The 19,763-nt window shown below is 41.8% G+C and overlaps 1 long non-coding RNA gene across 1 annotated transcript in view; it reads left to right on the plus strand.

The window, feature by feature from the left end:
* The first annotated feature begins 344 nt into the window (after positions 1–344).
* Positions 345–19,763, plus strand: part of LOC143650189 (uncharacterized) — a 62,734-nt gene continuing 43,315 nt past the window's right edge. The window contains exons 1-2 of the long non-coding RNA XR_013159433.1: positions 345–405; positions 7,212–7,355. This is a non-coding gene — a long non-coding RNA (uncharacterized LOC143650189). The remainder of the gene's footprint in view (positions 406–7,211; positions 7,356–19,763) is intronic.

A 19,763-nucleotide genomic window follows, 5' to 3' on the forward strand; every position in this document is an offset into this window, starting at 1 on the left:
CTTCCTTGCTACCTTTGATCAGTAATCACGTTAGTGTGCACAATATTCAGATCTAAACCACTTAATAACTCAGATGATCTGGGTTATCAGAAATAATACCCAAACCCCCTTGCGGAACTACTCTGGACTCTCCATACCATTGTCCATGCTGGGAACAGATATCTCAGCTCACACTGATGATGCTAGGCTGAGGGTGTGTGAATCTCAGCCAGTGCTTTCTCCTAAAGCTGGACCCTCCAGCCCTTTGTTAAATGATGGAGTCCATGAGCATGCCAGTAGCATCACAATGTTCTCTTCCAAATCAGAACATGTGAGGTTGGTTGGTAATGCAGACTGATAGCTGAGCTTCAGTAAAGGCAAAGGAAGAGTCTCTGACTTCTAATTTGGTAATGCAGAACTCAAAATGTAAGCCTTTTCTCCAAATGTAGAAAGGCTTTTCAAAAAAATGCTGAGGGGTGCCACCAAGTATAATAGATGGTAATATTATAATGATAATAGTAGCTAAAATTTATTCAGCATTGACTGCATGCTGGGCATTCAACACACATCCCCTTTCTTCCTCATATCCTTTACAAAGCTGACACTACTGTTATCTCCGTTTCACACAGGTAGACATTAGGGCTGGAAGAGATTAAATTAGTTTCCTAAGGCCATATACCTAAGGTGTGAATTTCTAAATCAGATGTCCCTACTATCTGTTCCCTGAACTTCCCTGATTACAATGCTTTTCTTATTTTATTGTGATTATTTACTTAACAGCTCCCTCTTCTGCTAAGGGCCATGAGTGCACAGGCCTATCTGTCTTTTTCATTTATGTATCTCCAGCACCTGTTATACTTATTCATTCAGTTAACAAGATATTCAACCTTCACTGGGCATATGACACATTTAATCGTTTATTCAACAACAATGCACTGAACTCATCAGCTTGCACTGTTATTAGGTGCTGAGGATACTGTGGGAACATGGCAGCCAAGACTCCAGGCTTCTAGAAATTACATTCTGTTGGAGGCATGCAGGCAATAAACAAGTAAAAAAATAACTGTGTAGCTTGAGGCAATAAGTGCTATGAAGGAAAATAAAGCAAAGGAGAGGACCGAGAGCAGTGGTAGGGGGAGTTGAAGAAGGGTAGGGTGACAAGAAAGGCCCTTTGACGAGATGGCGTCTGGTGCACCAGACTGAAGGAGAGTGTGACCCCTGTGCAGAGCTGAGGAGCCGTGCTCTAGGTGGTGGGAGTGGCAAGAATCCTGAGATGGGGATGACTTTGGTCTGTTCCAGAAACAAGAAGACCAGTGTGGAAAGAGCACAGTGGATGAAGAGGAAAAGTGGTTGGGGTTGAGTTCAGAGAGATAGTCAGTGGTCAGGTCCCTCACGGCCTTGAAGACACTTGCAATAGGGATTTTAGGTTCTATTCTAACCCAAAGGGAACGCTGAAGGGTTTTGAGCAAGGGGGAGTCACTATCTAATTTAGTTTTGACTAGATTACTGCACCAGCTGTGTAGGGCAAGACTGGAAACAGAGAGGTCATGTAGAGAAATCATTTAAACAGTAGAACAATGGACTGGGCCACCGATAATGGAGGGTGGTAAGAGGTGGTTGGATTTGGGGTATATTTTGAAGATGGAATATATAGGTTTCCTAATCAATCAGATGGGGGAAAAAATGACTCATCTAAGCAACAGAGTGAATGGACATGCCATTTCCTAGGAAGCAAAAGCCTTGGGCAGGAGGAGTTTTGGAGGAAAAACCCAGTCTTCACGTACTTATTAAACATCCAAGTGGAGCAGCTCAGAGGCATGGGGTGCACATGTAGGGATTTCAGGACAGAGGTCAGGACCACAGTACACATTTGGTTTCCAAGTTTTAAGACTAGATAGGATAACTTCAATTCAAATTCAATAAATGCTTGCTATATATTGAACGAATGTTTAAAAGATCGAGGTTAGATTGAACTAGATCCTGACTCAAAGCCTGAAGATACATAACTTACAACTCCTGGGCTGTGTGACCTTGGGCAAGTTCTTTCTGAAAGTCAAAACAGCAACAGAGAAGATGATAGAGAGGAAACAATTATACTGGGGGTAAGAAAAGCAGATAGAAGGGCAGAGCCACCAAGAAAAAAAGAGGAATGGAAAAGGAAATGCCAGGGGAGCCAAAAACATGAAATGGAGAGGCCAGCCAGCTGAATGGAGAAAAAGGGGAACAGAACCTTCAATTCCTGGATGTAACTAATTTAGACTCAGATTCGTATGAACTGTTATTTGTATAGTTACAATCATCTACCCATTAGGTGTTTTCCTTGATTTTGTGGACCACATTTTCTGGAATTACTCACTGAGGTCATCTTGTAAGGACTCTTGGGCATAATTTATTTCTATTTGGTATCAGGGATAACTGTCTTTTCTTGAGAAATTAAAAAAAAATCATAGGAAATCTAGAACTCCTCTAACTAGCTGGGCTTCTTTTTTTGTGTTCATGATGGAAAGCTTAGAGCTTCATGAGGAAAAATTTTACATGGGCCTCACTCTAACCCCATTTCCAATATCTAAGTCCATTATATGCCCCAAATATTTTTGCCTTTTTTGTTTATATGTTTATATGTGCTGTGTGCTTTTTTTATGTTTTGTTTGTTCTTCTGTCTTTAAATATCCTTGACAGCTATGTTAACTCTTATATGCATCAATATAGGAAATAAACAAGAAGTAAATGAAGCTTCTTAAAGAGACTTTATTTCAAGTAGTCTATTTCATCATCCCTATAAATAAACTTGTGGTTGTAAACTAGAAGTTGAGAAATTATTTCACTCAAGTGATTGTCCATCAAGTGATTGTGTCCTTAGCTTCTGCTCTTTTTTCCTTTTCCCAGCTAAGAAAATAGATGAGTTCAGATCTCCCTTCTCCAATCAATTGGAGGCCAAGAAGTAGGATTGCTTAACTATGTATATCAGGAATAAAAGAGACTCAAGTGTTGCCATCAATGTTACAGTCACCTCTTGGGTTAAATCCAGGCTAGTTCAATTCCAGGTACACAGGCAGTGAAATCACTTGTTGTTTGTAACAGGTGTCCGGTCTGGCAGACTAAGTTATACTTGTCCTGGGATACAGATTGTTCCAAACACTTATGGAGGACAGGTAGGGTGGGTTTCCAAGGACGTTTCCACATGAAAGACTACTACCTAAGCCAAAGTCAGCCATAACTCAGTGGAGGAAGGTGTGGAAGATGTCAGCACACCCCAGGAAGTGAGGTCGCATCAGAGAGTCTTTGGAACTGGCCAAGATAGAAGACATCACCACTGCAAGCCTGAATGAGAAAAGAAGAAAATAGTAGCCAAAGAGGCAATATGAGATGGGCCACTCCCAGGGTATTCCCACAGTAAGTGAGAGAGGAACTTGAGGGGCTGGAAATACTACAGTAGCATGTGGGGTAGAGCTCAAGAAATCCTATTCTTTTACTGTGTTATTGAGAACTAAGGTGGTTTAACTTGGAGAAACATTAGTCACGACTATTTTTAGAAAGGGTAGTACTTATTAAGTGCATAGAGGATGTTTGTTTAAATTTACCCTGTTTGCTTCCATGAATACCAAAGTAAATCTTCTTATAAAACAGAAAAAGCCCAATGAACTCATGCACTCTTGGGAATGAGTAAGTCGTGTACTAAAGATGGGAGATGTATTTTCAGTCATCAATCGGTTATTAGTCAAAATGTATTAATAACTGGTTACAACTCACTACCCTCCCCGCTACATGGCACATAAACTCCCAGGAGTGTTAAACCTCCCTGCCAGTGTGGGACCGTGGGGATGAGACAGAACCCTGCATGTTGAGATTGAGAAAGCTTTCTTGATCAAAAAGTGGGAAGAGAGAAATGAAACAAAATAAATTTTCAGTGGCTGAGAGATTTCGAACATGGTCAAGAGGATAGCCAAATATAACCTCTTGACTCTGTTTGAAAGGAGGCTATTCTTATGCATTATATAGATATTCCTTTTAAGTTTATGGTATATTTGAGTGGTTAGAGGGAAGTACCCAAAACTGTTGAACTGTATTCCAGTATTTTTGATTTTTGAAGACAATTGTGTAACTATACAACTTTTACAATGTAACCATGTGATTGCAAAAAATTGTGCCTGATGCTCCCTTTATCCACAGTATGATGAGTGAAAAAATAAGGACAAAAATAAATAAATAATAGGGGAGATAAGGGGTTTAAAAATTGGGTAGATTACAATACTAGTGCTCAGTGAGCGGGAGGGGCAAGGGTATGGGATGTATGGATTTTTTTTTGTCTTCTTATTACTTTATCTGGAGTGATGCAACTGTTCTAAAATGCTCATGATGATGAATACACAACTATGTAATGATACTGTGAATCACTGATTGTACTTTGGATGAACTGTATGGCGCGTGAAGATGTCTAAATACAAATATTTAAAAAGAACTGATTATGAGCTTGCACTGGGCTGGGGCAGCTCTACTTGTAGAAAGAAGTGTAGTTGTCATGGAAACTACAGAGAGCTATAGACACCTCTGGCCCCAAAAGAGGAGCTAAAGCTCTCTGACCAGATTAGTATCTCCAATGGAAAAGTCGGGTAGCTTCAAGACCATTATAAAACTAGATTTTTTCATTTCCTGGATGATTCTCTCATTTCAGTTCTGAAATGTGCTGCGAAATTAGGGCCTTTTTCATGAAGAAGAACATATAACTCTGGGTATTTATTGGAGCGCGTGAGTCATTCTGATCTTTGCATTGGTCTTTGCCTGGCTTACCTTGCAGAGAGAAGAAGCTGGTAAGAGCAGAGCAGTGGGCATCTGATACACCAAAAGAACTAGGATGAGTCAAGAATGCACATACTTCTCTGTTCACATAAATGTTTAAATGGGCCCAGAATCTCAAAGACGGACAGCACAGATTGAACAATTGTCTTGCCTTTCACTTGATATACCACCTCAGATAACAACTCTACTGCTTAATAGCTTTCTGGCATGGACAAATCCCTCAAACCCACTGTTTTAGTTCATTAATGCTGCCAGAAATGCAATATATCAGAAATGGGTTGGCTCTTAAGAACTGAATTTATTAAGTTACAAGTTTACAGTTCTAAGGCCACAAAAATGTCCAAATTAAGGCATCCAGGTAAAGATACCTTGACTCAAGAAAGGTTGATCTGTAAAGGCACATGGCTGGTGTCTGCAGGTCCCTTGGTTTCTGTTTACAAACAGCTTCCCTGGGTGCATTTTCTTTCTGCATTTCTAAACATCTCTGCCTGTGTTGACTCTGAAGCTTTTCCCCAAATGGTTCCCTCTTAAAGGACTTCAGTAAACAGATTAAGACCCACCTTGAATGGGTGGGTATACATATACATGGAAACGACCTAATCAAAAGGCCCCACCTACAATTGGGCAAGCCACATCTCCATGGAAACAACCTAATTGAAAGGTCCCACCCTAAACAGTAGGTCTGCCTCGACAAGATTGGATTAGGAAAAAAAATGTGGCTTTTCTGGAGTACATATCAGTTTCAAGCCGGCAAACCTACCTAACACCCTCTTATGTTAAGTGGAAATATAAGTTATTATGTCACAGAGTTATTTGAGGATTGAATGAGCAGATGTATGTGAAAAGATTTTTGTTGTCTTTCAAATATTAGGAACTAAGGGCACTTCCATTTTGGTAGAAAGAGACTAGCACCCAGTTTGGGGCAATGTTATACTCTATTCAGCTTTGGATGCTACAATCCTGGCATAGTTCCTGACTTAGCATAGCAGTTCAGTAAATATTTGTTGTTGAAGAAATGAAAAAGGGTTGCAATCACTTTGCCTGGGAATGCTTTGACTGTTGATTCCAAGAAATGGAAGGAAAGTCTGGAGGTCATGTCATCTGGTTTATGCCTCTGCCTCTGGCCATATAGGAGAGACAGCTCAGTAAGGAAAGAAAGCTGCACCAAGATAGATTGCCCAAAGATTTAATGCTGATCAACAGGGACTTGAAACAGAAGCTCCAATGGAGCACAAAACAGACCAAGTCTGCCCTACCTTTAGATAAAGTAGACTCTTCTCTGCACAAACACCATAAGATCTGTCTCCTCCAAAATATACTTCCTATGTCAGTTTGCAGTGCTACCTGTAATTCCATCATCCTTATATTTCTGTGTGTTTATGGGACTGTGTCTCTAGAAGGTTCCTACTGAAAATACAAATATGTTTTTCAGAGAAGGGTAACTTGCAAATTCATAAGTAAGTTCTTGAACCAGCAGTAGCGGAGACCAGTGGACAGATACATTTTTCAGGGGATTAATAAGAGATATTAGGTCAAGCAGATTTGGGGTTATTTCTCCAAGTGCATGAACAAACTGATGTGCTTTGGTGGGTCCTAGACAGCTGAAGACAAAAGCACTGGGGAGAAGAAGACTCAAATCATAAAGTATAGACTCAAAACATCTAAGACAAATGTAGCAAACGTCATCATTTTGACTAAGTTATAAAGTATTTCAAATTTTCAAACTTTAATTTTTCTCAAGTAATTCTCATGACAGTTATGTGAGGTCATCAAAGATGAGTGCTATTATCAACCCACAGTTTTAAGTGAGGAAACTGAGCCTCAGATGGGTCAAGTGATCTGTTTAACATCACTCAGATATTCAGTAGATAAACTGGTACTAGAATTGATTTATTTTTCCTTCTAATTGAATACCTTTTTAAATTTTATCTGCTGCCTCTCTCATGTGGATAACCTAACAACAAAACAATGCCAATGAAATAAAAATAATAGTAGCAGCTTTCTTTTATGAAGCTATCACTCCGTAGCAGGCGCTGTGCTAAATAACTGAAAAACATTGTGTTGTTGTTTTTTATTATTACCTGCAATGTACCAATGCAGGAAAAGAGTCTTGGAGGGGATAAATGACATGCCTAGAGCATGGACTAAAATCTAGTTCTTTCTACTGTCAAAGGCTACGAATGCTTGGAACTATTGCACTAGAGGGATTTCTGGGTTGGAAAGAATCTTAAAAGTACTTTGGTATAATCATCCATCTAAATCTCTAAATCCTTCTCCAGAGTTCCCCTAAATGGTTACCCAGCTTTTGGCCTAGAAAAATCAATCTTCTTTTCTCCTGAGGCAGCCTGTTCTATTTTTGGACAGTTCTCATGCTTATATTACCAAAGGGAGAGAATTTATTTTTTTCAGCAGCTGATACACTAATATTTTTCTAGGAAAACACGTTGATAGCCTCACTTGAGGCAGACCTAGTTTCCTCAAGACTTGAAGGTTGGTTGGTGTCTCTGCAGAGAAAGGGCCCAGGAGATGGCATGAGAGAGGATAAGTCGGAGCTCCAGGTGAACTAGAAGAATGAGAATGTAAGAAAGGGGAGAGGAGGGAGGAAGGGCGAGTAAAATGGTGGCGTGCTGTGTGCTGCTCTATGTAATGCCTCTTTACACCCCCCACCCCAACCCACACATGAAGGACCAGTTTTGCAGTCTGCAAAAACCTAAACATTTGTCATGTTTGGATTTTTTTGAAACCTGTGAAAGGGCTGAAACAGTGATGTTTCTAATGGAATGGGAATCCCATACAAACCTAAGGACCAGAGAATTAGCAATAGATCCTGAGCTCAAAGCTTTCTCAGATGGCATAATTGGAGGTTGTGCTAACTCTGGTTAGACCCCATAGTCTAAGGAAGCCTTGGCTGATGTGTGGGTTACAGTTAGAACATTCTCTGCCCAGATCATTTCATTCTTATACTTTCTCCTGTCAACTGCATTGTTCTAGGTAGAGAAGAAATTATCCACTAGACTCCTGGCATGTGAGTGAGATACTTCTTGAGAGTTTCTCAAACCCCTGTATTCATGCATGTCACCATAGCTATTGTTTCCTAGACATTGGTCTGTACAATGAGGGCAATACTTCCCCTAACAGGGCTGTTTGTGAGTATTGAATATAATCATTTATTAAATGGAGTCAAACTCCATGAAAAGACTGATGCTAAGCAGTCAGCTAGGGTCACTCATTTGCTAAATGACTTGTTCCTTATAGTAGAATCCAAATTTTGTTGCAGGAAAATTAAAAACTGATGGCATGACATGGCTTTTGGAGGGTAGCCTGAAAATAACAGAAACCTCAAGTATAAAATTTTAATGCCAAGATTTAGCTATCAAAGAACATATGATGAATATTTTCCATATTCTCTAGGTTAGAAAGCTCAGGTCTTGGCATTTCAGCCATCTATTTCACAGTTAAAAGAGAGGAATGATCTAGAATAATAGTGCCAGCTTTTACCGTCAACATTTTCATCAGTGAACAGTGAGCTCATCTCTGGGGCTTAATTCTCCCTACTACTAATTAATACCTAGGAACAAGTAGTAACTATTGATTCAATCCCTAATCCTTGCGGCTAACTTTATAAGACCTAAAAAGAAATGCTGTCTAACTGTGATGAAGTTACATTGAGAACATGAGGGCTGGGCTGAAATCAGAGATCAAAGCTTGGCTGGCTGCCAGGTTTGTGAGCTCAGATAGTCTTGTTTTTTGTTACCTGGGGGATTTGTGAGAGACAAGATTGCTACTTATTTGATCAGAAAACATGAATGTTGACAGTAGAGAGAATGAGTAAGATCAGTATCATAAATAATTAGGGAACGATAGGATGGCCCCAAACATACTGTAAGCATCCATGGGCGAGCCGGAACTCTAGTCTGCACGTTTACACTGTCTACGTGAGTCCTGAAGTCCCAGATGGTGCATGATTGACTCTCTTTGGAAAGTGACCAGCGCAAGTCCCCCAGCCCTCTGAAGATAAGGCAGGGGAAGCAATGACAAGAGGGGAGAGGCTGAGAAATTGCATCCCCAGGATGATCAGAGAGATCAGCAGAGTGGCTTGGGAATGTTGTTTCTTTCAGGAAAGACGTGGCATTATCTCAGAACCATCTGGTGGCAGCAAGAACGAGAAGGGGGAAGGAGGCGCTGAGCAATGGTCACGTAGCCTTGTCTTGTTGTTTGCAGCCACCCACATAAAACTGTTTCCTGGCAGAAGTGGGTCAGCTAATTGTCTGGGCTCAGGAAAGACTAGAGCTTCAAGGAATGAGAAAGAGAATCTGTGGAGGCTGTAGAGTTCCTGTGGCCAGAAAACTTTGGGATGCTATGTGAAACTTCCTGTAAGATGGGCTAAGTTTCTGGACTCGTGGGTACTATAGGGTGTACCTGATTTTTCAGTGTGAAATTGGTCTGGATTCAGGTGGGATGACTCCCTCAGAGCCTCCATGTAAGATGACATTTGTGCTTGCCTGAGGTCACAACCTAGCCTGCAAATGCTTTCTGTTTACATCCGTGGTTACAGAATGGTTGAATTAAGTCTCTGATTTCAAAATAAAAGGCAAGATATTTTACACGAAATACAGATTTCTAACGCTTCTTGAGGAATGGAAGATCTGGCCACTCAGGGCCCACCTTCTCACACAGGCAACTCTTGTCTGGAGGTGAGCAGCCACTGTCCCCAGAAGCCAGGCATTGACTCTCCACTTTTACACTCCCCACCTGTCCACTTCACTCAGGGCTGCTGTGTTAATTGGGTTTGTGACTCCTGCCCTGGATTGCAACTGCAACCAAGGCAAGCAGTATGAGCACGTGTCCTGAGTGAGGCTGTGTTCCCAGTACGTTTCTGCACGTTGCTGAGCAGTGAGTAAACATTGAATAAGCCCGTGTTTAATAAATGAGAGTGTGTGAGTGCACCTTTGCTAATGTAAAGATCTGCATTTAAGTCCAGCTTGTGTGATCTTAGATAAATTACTGAACTTTCTACACTTCTCCTTGCTTATCTATAAAGTAGGGATAATGATACATGTCTCCTAGGGTAGGCTGAGCTAGTGAATGTAAAATGCTTAGCACAATGCCAGCACATAGTAAACACTCAATAAATATCTGCTGAATGACTGAATGTTTAGCCACAGGATTGCGATCCTTTGGTTGAATAAACTGGAAACTCATTTTATTAAGCAATCGTAGGAATCATGATTAACTGCAAAGGAATCACAAGATAGCAGTTCTCATGTCAGTGAGGGATTGCTGGGCATGAAATGGTGGCTTTGGTTCTCTCTTTCAATCTTGATTATCAGGGCTCACAGTGTGATTTGCAGAGATAAAGTGGAGCTACTGGGAGAATTGTTGAGATGAGGTATAGGATATTAGTCCAGGCTTAGGAGTCAAACAGATGTTGACTCTGTGCCAGATACTTTGCTGAGCTACTAAATATATTCGAGGCCTCAGTTTCCTCCTTTATGAAATGAAGGGAATAATACCTACTCTATAGGATTTCATTTGAGTAGTTGTACATCCATACCACATGCTTAGCACATTGGCTGCCACAGAGGAAATGCTGAACAAACAGTAGATTTATTGATGTCAGAGGGAAAAACTACTGATCTAAAGGCTATTCCTTGTTCTTTCCACCGTACCGTGTGACCCTGGGCCATTCACTTTCCTTCCTAGGACTCTGTTCCATCACCTGTAAGATAGAGTTGCTTGTACAGTAAATAATGTGATATACCGCCCAAAACTCCTTCAGAATGAAGGCCTCATATCCCCTGTGGCCAAGAGTGCTGGCTGCTTATGGCCCCTAGCTGAGATCCTCTTCAAGAACTGCTCTCAGGGCGAGCCATGGTGGCTCAGTGGCAGAGTTCTCCCCTGTCCTACCGGAGACCCAGGTTCAATTCCCGGTGCCTGCTCATGTGAAAAAAAAAAAAAGAACTGCTCTCATCTAAAGGGAACTGTCTTACCCAAGGCTATGCACCCTCCACCTGGGCTCAGGTCCATGCAGAGGTTCAAAGCTCAGAGAGGTCAATTTGGGACATCTTTGCAGGGCCATCTCAGCTTCACAGCTCCCCCTGGGATCATTTGAATCCTCTGTTTTAGTACTTTGCACTTCAACTTCTCCCTCTGCTCAGCCCTGTGTCTCTTGCTCTCTTACAGGTATTGTTCCAATAAATATCTATATGCAAACCTCCCTCTCAGAACTTGTTTCCAGGGAAACTTGACCAATAGCAGTTTGGGTGATTTCTGCTTTAGTCCCTCTAAACTCGCATATTTTCACTCAGTTTATTTGCATTAGATTATAAGGAACTGGCATGTATCACAGAGTGAGATCAGAGCTATCTTTCCATGAAACCTTAATATAGACTCTTCAGAGAATTCTGTAATGCAGATCTGAAAATAACATAGGATTAAGGCAAATTTTCTAGATGAACCCAAGGATTCAAACAATTGGTAGACCTCATCACCTGCAGCTGATTCAGGATTTGGGGGCTTGAGGCACAGGTAATGTGGCACTATTAGACATATTGTTCAAGGAAGGGTCTGCTTAGAAAAGTGGAAGCAAAATCCTGCCTTGAGCCTGGAGGATTGAAGCTTTAAGCACTCAAAGTTTATTGCGAAAATACTGCATGCAGATCTGCTGGGAGTGTATTTTCTTGTCAGCAGGAGAAAGAGACTCTGGTGGATACTGCCTCCACTCCACAAGGAAGCAATTGTGAAAATCAACTGGGATGAGGAGTGCCAAGGAAATCAGCCATCTCCTGCTGACAGTTTTCCCCTGACACCAGGCAGTCTGTGCTAGAGATGCTGAGGAGACTTGCATTTTCCTGCAGAGATACTAGAATGTTTACCCATGTAGGATGGTCCCCATCTATCCCACAGGTACCCAGGTGGGTTGGTGCGCTCATTTCTTCCAAGGAAAGCATGAGTCTGAACCTCTCCAAAAGCAGCGTGTGCACAAGGAGCAGCAGCTGCAGCTGGTGTTTGCACACGCTGTCCTTGTGGAGCTGACCCTGAGAGTCATGCGAGTCCCCTCTGGTTCAGAAGCAGAGTTGCAGAGCCAGGAAGTGGGATCTGCACTCCACAAGGACCCCCACAGAGCATGTCTAGAGTCACTGGAGGCCAGCCAGGTGGTGGGGACGGTTTTAGGGTCTGAGTGGAGGGAAGAGCACATAATGAGGCCCTTCCTGCAGGATTAAGTCTAGGCCAGCCACCAAAATTCCTCAGGCATCCCGAGGAGTTAAAGACGCTTTGGAATCAGACGGCTGACTCTTCCTTAAGCAAGTTATTTAACCTCTTTGAACTTACAGTTTCTTCTTCTGTAAAACACGGATGGCGATAAAAGAACTGACTTCCCAGGTTGCTGTGAGGTCATACACCCAGGGCATTGAACACGAGGCCTGCGCACAGCACACACCTCCTAAGTGACTGTTACTGCAATCAGCATTCTCCGAAGGGGCTGGGGATACAGGCTGGAGAAATCTGGGCTCTCCGTACCTGTAAGTCAGGGGTCCCCCAGGAATTGGCGTAGGAGACCCTGTTACAACGCATAGCGACGTGTGCCTGGAATCGTTATTGGGTTCAGACTGGGTCATCCTCCGTTTTCAAATTCTTAATCACTGTCATCAGTAGAAGAGACTGACCTTTCATTCAAGTATTCCAAAGCAACTTATGGCAATCCCTCTCGATTCCTTGGGCATCAGTTTAAACCCTGCAGAGAGAACCAGCAGAGTTGTTCTTCTCTATCACGTATGCCATTATTACAAGCAACTTTTATTTACTGAGTCCCTAATATGTACCTGACACTATGAGCCCTCTCATTTAATCTCTGTGCTCACAGCGGGGGAGGCAGTTCAGTCCTACTGAATGGACGTCTCATTGAACTGGAAGAGAGGAAGAAAATTAGAAGCAACATGAAGGCAAATAGAAGTTGCTCTTGAATACACATGAGGCTCTCCTGGGGGACTCCCAGAAATCACTCTGGTGACCACTAGATCACCAGAGTGATTTCTGTGTTGTGTAGTTTCTTCATCAGCAAGGGGAAGCAAGAGCCAAGCCCAGGACACATGAGAGAGTCCTTCAGAATGAATTCTTTGTCAAAGGCTTTGCGTTTTGCTAAAAACACCTTTAATATCCTCATCTCAATGCCAGGATTTCCCTGTGCCAGTGAAACATACCTCCACCTCACATCTAAACATTCCTTCTGTCAGGGGCCTTACCTGCCCTCTTCAGTTAAGCATTGAGTCGTGGTTTGGGACTATGGAGGCTGCAGGGAGGGAAGCGAGGGGATCTGTTCCTTAGGGTGGTCTCAGGATTACTGAGAAAAATCCAGCATTGCCCGTGAGAATCCAGAAGGAACTCTGTGAGCATTTCTCAGAAGCTTCCTTGGGGATTTCCCTAATCAGAGTCAGAGCTCTTTACTAAACATTTCATTTCTATGGATAAGCCAGGACCTTCCCAGAGTTCTCTTGCTCTCGAAAGGGCCCAAAGCACAGGAATTGACTGACTTTCTTCCTTCCATCCTTCCTTCCCTCCCTCTCTCCCTTGGCCCCTCCCTTCCTCTCTCCCTTCCGCCTTTCCTTCCTCCCCTCCTTCCAACTTCCAAACTTCTATCTTTGCCATTTTCCCTCTCTTCTTTTTTCTTTTTTTTTTATGTTTTGAAATAAACTTACTCCCACGTCCTGATGTTTCCACACTCTAATGATACACCTTTGGACAAGTTACTTAACATTTCTGATCCTCCATTTCCTGCTTTAAAATGTCTGAGTAATTTCAAGCATCCCTCTTAGCCCTAAATGAAAATTAACATAGAAATGGAAATGGTGTAGCCACTGTGGAAAGCAAAATGGCAGTTTATCCAAAAGTTAAATGTAAGATTACCATATGACCCAACGATTCCACTCCGAAGTATATACCTGAAGAAATTGAAAACAGGGATTAAAATAGATTCTTGCACACCAATGTTCATTCTGCTCACAAAAACCGAAGGATGGAAACAACTTAAACATCTATCAACAGATAAACAAAATATGGTCCATATACACACGGAATATTATTCAGGCATAAGAAGGAATGAAATCCTGAGACATGCTGCAACTTGGATGAACCTTGAAATCATGTTGCTGAGTGAAAAAAGCACGGCATACAAGGATAAATACTGTGTGGTGCAACGTATGAAATGTATAGAAATAGCAAATTTGTAGAAATGGAAAGTAGACTCTAGGTAACTATGGGATGGGAAGAGGAGGGTAGTGTTGCTCAGTGTGTATACAGTGTTTGTAAATTTTGGAAATTAAAAAACAGAAAACACTAACATCCAGGATAGTTAATAGGAACTTGGGCTCCAAAGTCAGCCAGGACTGGGTTTTAATCCTTTACTCTATGAACCTGGCCTAATTATTCAATTTCTTTGTGTTTAGTTTTTCTAACACGGAGGTCAGGTCGACCTCATATGCTGATGAGGATTTAATATGGTAAATAAATGGAACCCACCATATGCCTGAATCTGCTTTAAGCCTTAGAGAGCTTTTGAAATATACAAATGGTTGGTGCCCGTATCAGACATATAAAACCTGAGAGTCAGATATTGATGTGCTTTAAAATTTCCGCTGTTTATTCTAATAGTTGGTCAGGATTAAAAGGCACTGCCCTAAATCATGAGTCTAAAGATTGTCTAGACTTTATGAGCCATGAATGAATTTGGGTAGGGTGGTTATCTGTCTGTCTTATCGTTACACTCATTTTTCTACAATAACCTAGCTGTCAGATCTCCCTCTAAAGCCAGAATACATTATTTTTTGTATGTTTCTGATCAAGATATTCTAGTAACCTTATCAGAGGAATCAATTACATTTATCAGAGAAGTGTTTCTCCTAGTGATGACTATTTTTGTGTCTGGATAGATTAGTTTTCTAATGCTGATGGAAAGCAATGGATCAGAAATGGAACAGCTTTTAAAAATGAAATTTAATGTTACAAGTTTACAGTTCTAAGGCCATACATTTGTCCTAACTAAGGCATCCACAGAAAGATACCTTGGCTCAAGGAAGGCTGATCTGGGAATACATGTGGCTGATGTCTGCTGGTTCTTGTTTCTGGTTCATTGATTCCACTCTGATGCCAGTAGTTTCCTATTTAAGTGTTTTAGGGCCTTCACTTAGTTCCTCCAGGATGCAACTCTGGGTTCTGGCTTACGTAGCATCTCATGGGAAGGCACATGCTTGTGTCTAGGCATCTGCTCTCTCTGGTCAGCACTCCAAGCATCTCCAACATCTATATCTCTGTCAACTCTGAAGCAATTGTTCATCAAAACATTTCTTCTTTTAAAGGACTCCTGTAAATTACTCAAGACCCACCTTGAGTGGACGGCATTACATCTCCATCTAACCAAAAGTTTGCATGGAGAATTGTGCAAGTCACATCTCCTAGGAGATAATCCATTAAAAGCTTCCACCCTACAGTATTGAATCAGGATTAAAAGAAATGGCTGTCCCCACCAGATTGGATCAGGAAAGAGACATGGCTTTTCTGGGGTACATAATAGTTTCAAACGGGTACACCAGGTGTTAGAAATAAGCTCTAGGGTTTGGCCTAAATTAATGGCATAGGTCTAACATTTCTGAGATTCTGCCTTATGAAAATGAGCAACTTTGCCTATTTCCTTCTTCTAGAATGTTACTCCATGACTCTTAAAGCCATAAAAATTGGCTTCCTCTTTATACCCGCAAGCATTCTCAATACTGTAGGATATAATTTAGATGGATTTAGAGGCTCAAGCCTACTTAAAGGATTTTAATGCAATATTTCCATCTCTACGTATTTCAGGTTATAGCCATGTATTAGTCATTCATTCATTCAATAAATCCTTGTTGAATATAAACTCTATTGCCAGCAAAATGCCAGAAATATAACATCTAATAAAACCCTGGGGTGATTGGAACTCCAACTTTACTAAAAGTTTCTCCCTGAAGAAATCCTCTTCACAAATCCTTCCTTAATCCTTATCTTCCCAAATCTCTTATCCATTCAATATGTCTGAGTCCTTCAGTGGGTTCCCGACTATTTCCTTTCTGCAGGTTTTCAGGATGGACTGTCTAAAAATCTGCTTCAGTGTCTAATATCTATCCAACCTGGTGCTTCAGTTTAATATCTCTCTTGAACTACTGAGGTAAATAGGTCATCACCCTATTTATCAACCTGGTAATGAATGCAGAACACAAAATTGCCAAATTGGTTTCTGCAATGTCTATGGCCCAGTATTCATACTTAAAGCCAATTTGTGTTCTCCAAAACACTGCTCCATGCTCTAGAAGCCTAACTCAGCATTGCCTACTAGCTGGCTGTGAGTTTTCTATACTAGATGTTTCACAGTGCACAGGTAAAAAATTTCTGATGAAAGGTGAATTAAATAGGCCTTTCATTTGTCCTTTCTCCCCACTCCACGGTATTTGCAACTCTTTACAGTCCATGATTATATCCCAAATTCCCTTTGTATACACTATGGAGTCCTATATGTGCTGGGCTGTGAAACATTTTAACTCTTATAAATCCTCATAAAACTCCTTAGAGGTGGGTATGGTTATGTCTATTTTACAGTTGGGGAAATTGAGTTCTAGGTTATTAAGTGATCTGCCTAAGTTCTCACAGATAGTGAGTTGCACAGCTATGACCCAAACCTAAGGCAGCCTGATGCTAGAGCCACCGTGCTTTATGCAGTCTGGGTTAGAGCAGCCAGCTCCAGCCTGTCCCATGGCCTGCACTGTTAATGGATATCTATTTTAGTTTCTTTGGCTACTCAAGCAAATACCATGCAGTGGCCTGACTTAAACTATGGGAATTTATTAGCTCATGGTTTTGAGACTGGGAAAAAGTCTAAATCAAGGCATCATCAAGGCAGTGCTTTTTCATTCTGGGATTGGCTGCCAGTGATCCTTGGTCCTTGGCTCCTCTATCACATGGAAATGCACATAGCGGCTTCCTGACCTCTCTCTTCTCTCCAGGGTTCCACTGACCTTTAGCTTCTGGCTTCCTGTGGCTTTCTCTCTCTCCCTCAGAATTTAATTCTGCTTATAAAGGACTCTAGTAATAGAATTAAGACCCATTCTGATTGAGGTTGGCCACACTTTAACTGAAGTAACCTAAACACAAGGCCCTATTTTACACTGGATTCACAGCCCAAGGAATGGACTAAGCTGAAGAACACATTTTCTGGGGTACATAAAAACCACCACAGTGGTTTTTATCCGTACTCATTCCTGTTGGATCCAGATACACCCAAAAAGGCCTCAACAAATCATTCCCATAGTCTCTAATGATCTTTCAGAGTCAGCAGGCAAGTTGTAGACCATTTGTCATCCCATCACAATTCGATGGATACTGTTGCATTAACCTTATCCTAGGGATTACTTGAATTTTTACAGCCTATATATAAAAAAAACTTAAAATTTTTATCTGAATCCCTTTCCATTCTCTTAGAGCAAAGACCAATTCTGAATGTTTACCGATGCTCAGCATAGTCTAACCCTGTCCTACTTTCCAACCTCATCATAAGCCTTTTTCTCCCTCTTCCTGTGCTCTAGACAGTGATAATTTTTCAGTTCCTCAAATGCTATGTGCTCCCTTATCCTGGAAGGCACACACGCTACTCTTCTCCCTGTAATATTTATCTCCTCCTTCTTTACCTGGTTATCTTATCTTCTTTAGTCCTCTGCAAACTATCTCCTCACTCTCCAGCTGGACCAGATCAGACCCCCATCTACCCCTTTTAAGAACTTCCTTCAAATGCTACTTATCATAGTTTGTGAATATACATTCTTTGTATCATTATGTAATCAATTCTGTCACTCTTCAATTTATAACTTACCCCCAGTTTCCAGCCCATCGTAGACAATAATGTCTACACTAATAAACAAACAAATACAGACAAATATTTTCAAATTTCAAATGAGTTCCCTGAATCACCAGCTTCCTTTGTGCTTAAACATTTAAAGTCTTAATGATAAGGAAATGTGCAGACTATTGTCAGGAAACAATGCATTTGTGGAATGAGACAATGCCAGTGAAATGGCAGCCCCCCTTTCCTTGGGTTCTCTCTCTCTTTCTCACACACACACACACACACACACACACACACACACACGCACACACGCACACACTCTTGTCTGGCTGCTCCATTTCCACCCAGATGAAGTGGGCAGCATGATAGAAGGGAGGGTGGAAGTGCTGGGGTCAGGCTGGTTTAGAGTTTCAGCTCTAATACTCTGGGGCTGAGCAACATTAGTCATGTGGCCTTACTTCTCTAACCTTCTGCTTCCCCATCTGTGAAGTGCCCCACTCAGATCACATCAGTGCTGCGGAGACTGAGAAGCCTCTTCTGTCTTCCAGTGCATTATACTCCACACCTGGTAAGACAAAAGAGCATTTCGTGAATCAAGTTGTGTGACTAAAATATCTTACACCATGCCACAGTACGTGGCGCTGAGCATTCCCTCACAGACACCCATTTAAAACTCACAAGGCAAGTACTGGTATTATCAACCTTATTTTACTTCTGAGGAAACTGAGGTTCAAAGACATTGAATAACTTGCCCCAAATAACACAACAAATAAGTATTGGGTCAGAATTTAAGCCCAAAGCATTGACTTCAGAGATTATGCTCTTAACCATTAAATGATATTATCTCTCTGCTGGAGAATTAACATAGAATCACAGGCTTTGAAAAGAGAAAACTCTCCCAGTTCCACCATTCACTGGTGACACTAGCTCAGCTCTGCCTTCTCTAAATGGGGATAAGATCCTCAGACCCCAAGGTGAGAGTCAAGTGAGGTGATAAATGCAAATTCCCTACACACAGTGGGCAAAGGACAAATGTTAGCCACCCCCAACCCCCTCCGCTTCCCCCTTACACTAGCCACTCCTCTAAGGGCAACCAGGCTGAAGTACTTTCTCTTTCTTTTGTACAAATATAATCTTTGTGTTTTCTTGCCAATAACCTGGACAGGGTAAAGAGATCTTTGCTGTTTGGCCATCTCTAAGAGTTTCTTGAACAAATTGTTGATGTTAAGCCCACACAAAGCTGGAAACTCCCAGGGAGCTAACTGCAAGGCTCTGACCCAGCAAAGGTTTCCTCAGACTTCTACAGAATTTCAACACATCTTAGGTGCTCGGAAAGCAAAGCCCAAGGTTCTAGAAATGCAGAGCCCAGCACTGGGGATGGGGTGCTTTGCTTCTTTGATTTGAGAGGGAACCTTGCTAGTCGACTTTAGCAAATTCAGCTTCAGGCATGTTGTCCTTGCCCAACTCTCAGGAATGTCTCACAGGAAGCCTACTCCCACAGCATCACCCAGAGAGATGGTTGTCAAAAGAAGAGAAGATAAATTGACATTGGCCCTTTAATTCTCAGTCCTCCTATCCTATAAAGAAGAGGAGACAGGCATGTACCTGAGGTAGCCTCAGGATGCAGGCTGAGCACTTTGATCCCTGAAGAGGACATTTTACTGTGCCTCAGATTCCTCAGCTACGAATGGGAGAAGATAATGGTTCCAATTGCCTATGGTTTTTGTAAAGATGAAGTGTAGTTATAAATGTTGAGAGCTAGGGACAAGGCTGAGCCCTCAGTGACCATACAGTGAACATTAGCAGTTGCTGTTGTGTCATTAGAGTGATGGGACCACTTGTCCAAGATCAGACAGCAAATAAGTTAAGAAAATAGAATTAGAACTCACATCTCAGGAACTCACAAACCCTCTTGTTTCTACCAATGACGCAGTCTCTGATGGTGTGTCTGAGCCTCAGTTTCCCCTCTCAGTACAGTGAAGGTGCTGAGTCATATTATGGCATATGTCATATGAAAAAGCCCCCCGCCACCAACTCTCCACCCCAACACCCCTCTCCACACATGAGATTCTGCCTTACCTTAAAATTGTTCCTAGCCCACTTCGGGTCCTCTGTGCTCAGGAGGGTC

Source organism: Tamandua tetradactyla, chromosome 11 (genome assembly GCF_023851605.1).
Source record: "Tamandua tetradactyla isolate mTamTet1 chromosome 11, mTamTet1.pri, whole genome shotgun sequence".
In the NCBI taxonomy this organism is placed as follows: Eukaryota; Metazoa; Chordata; class Mammalia; order Pilosa; family Myrmecophagidae; genus Tamandua; species Tamandua tetradactyla.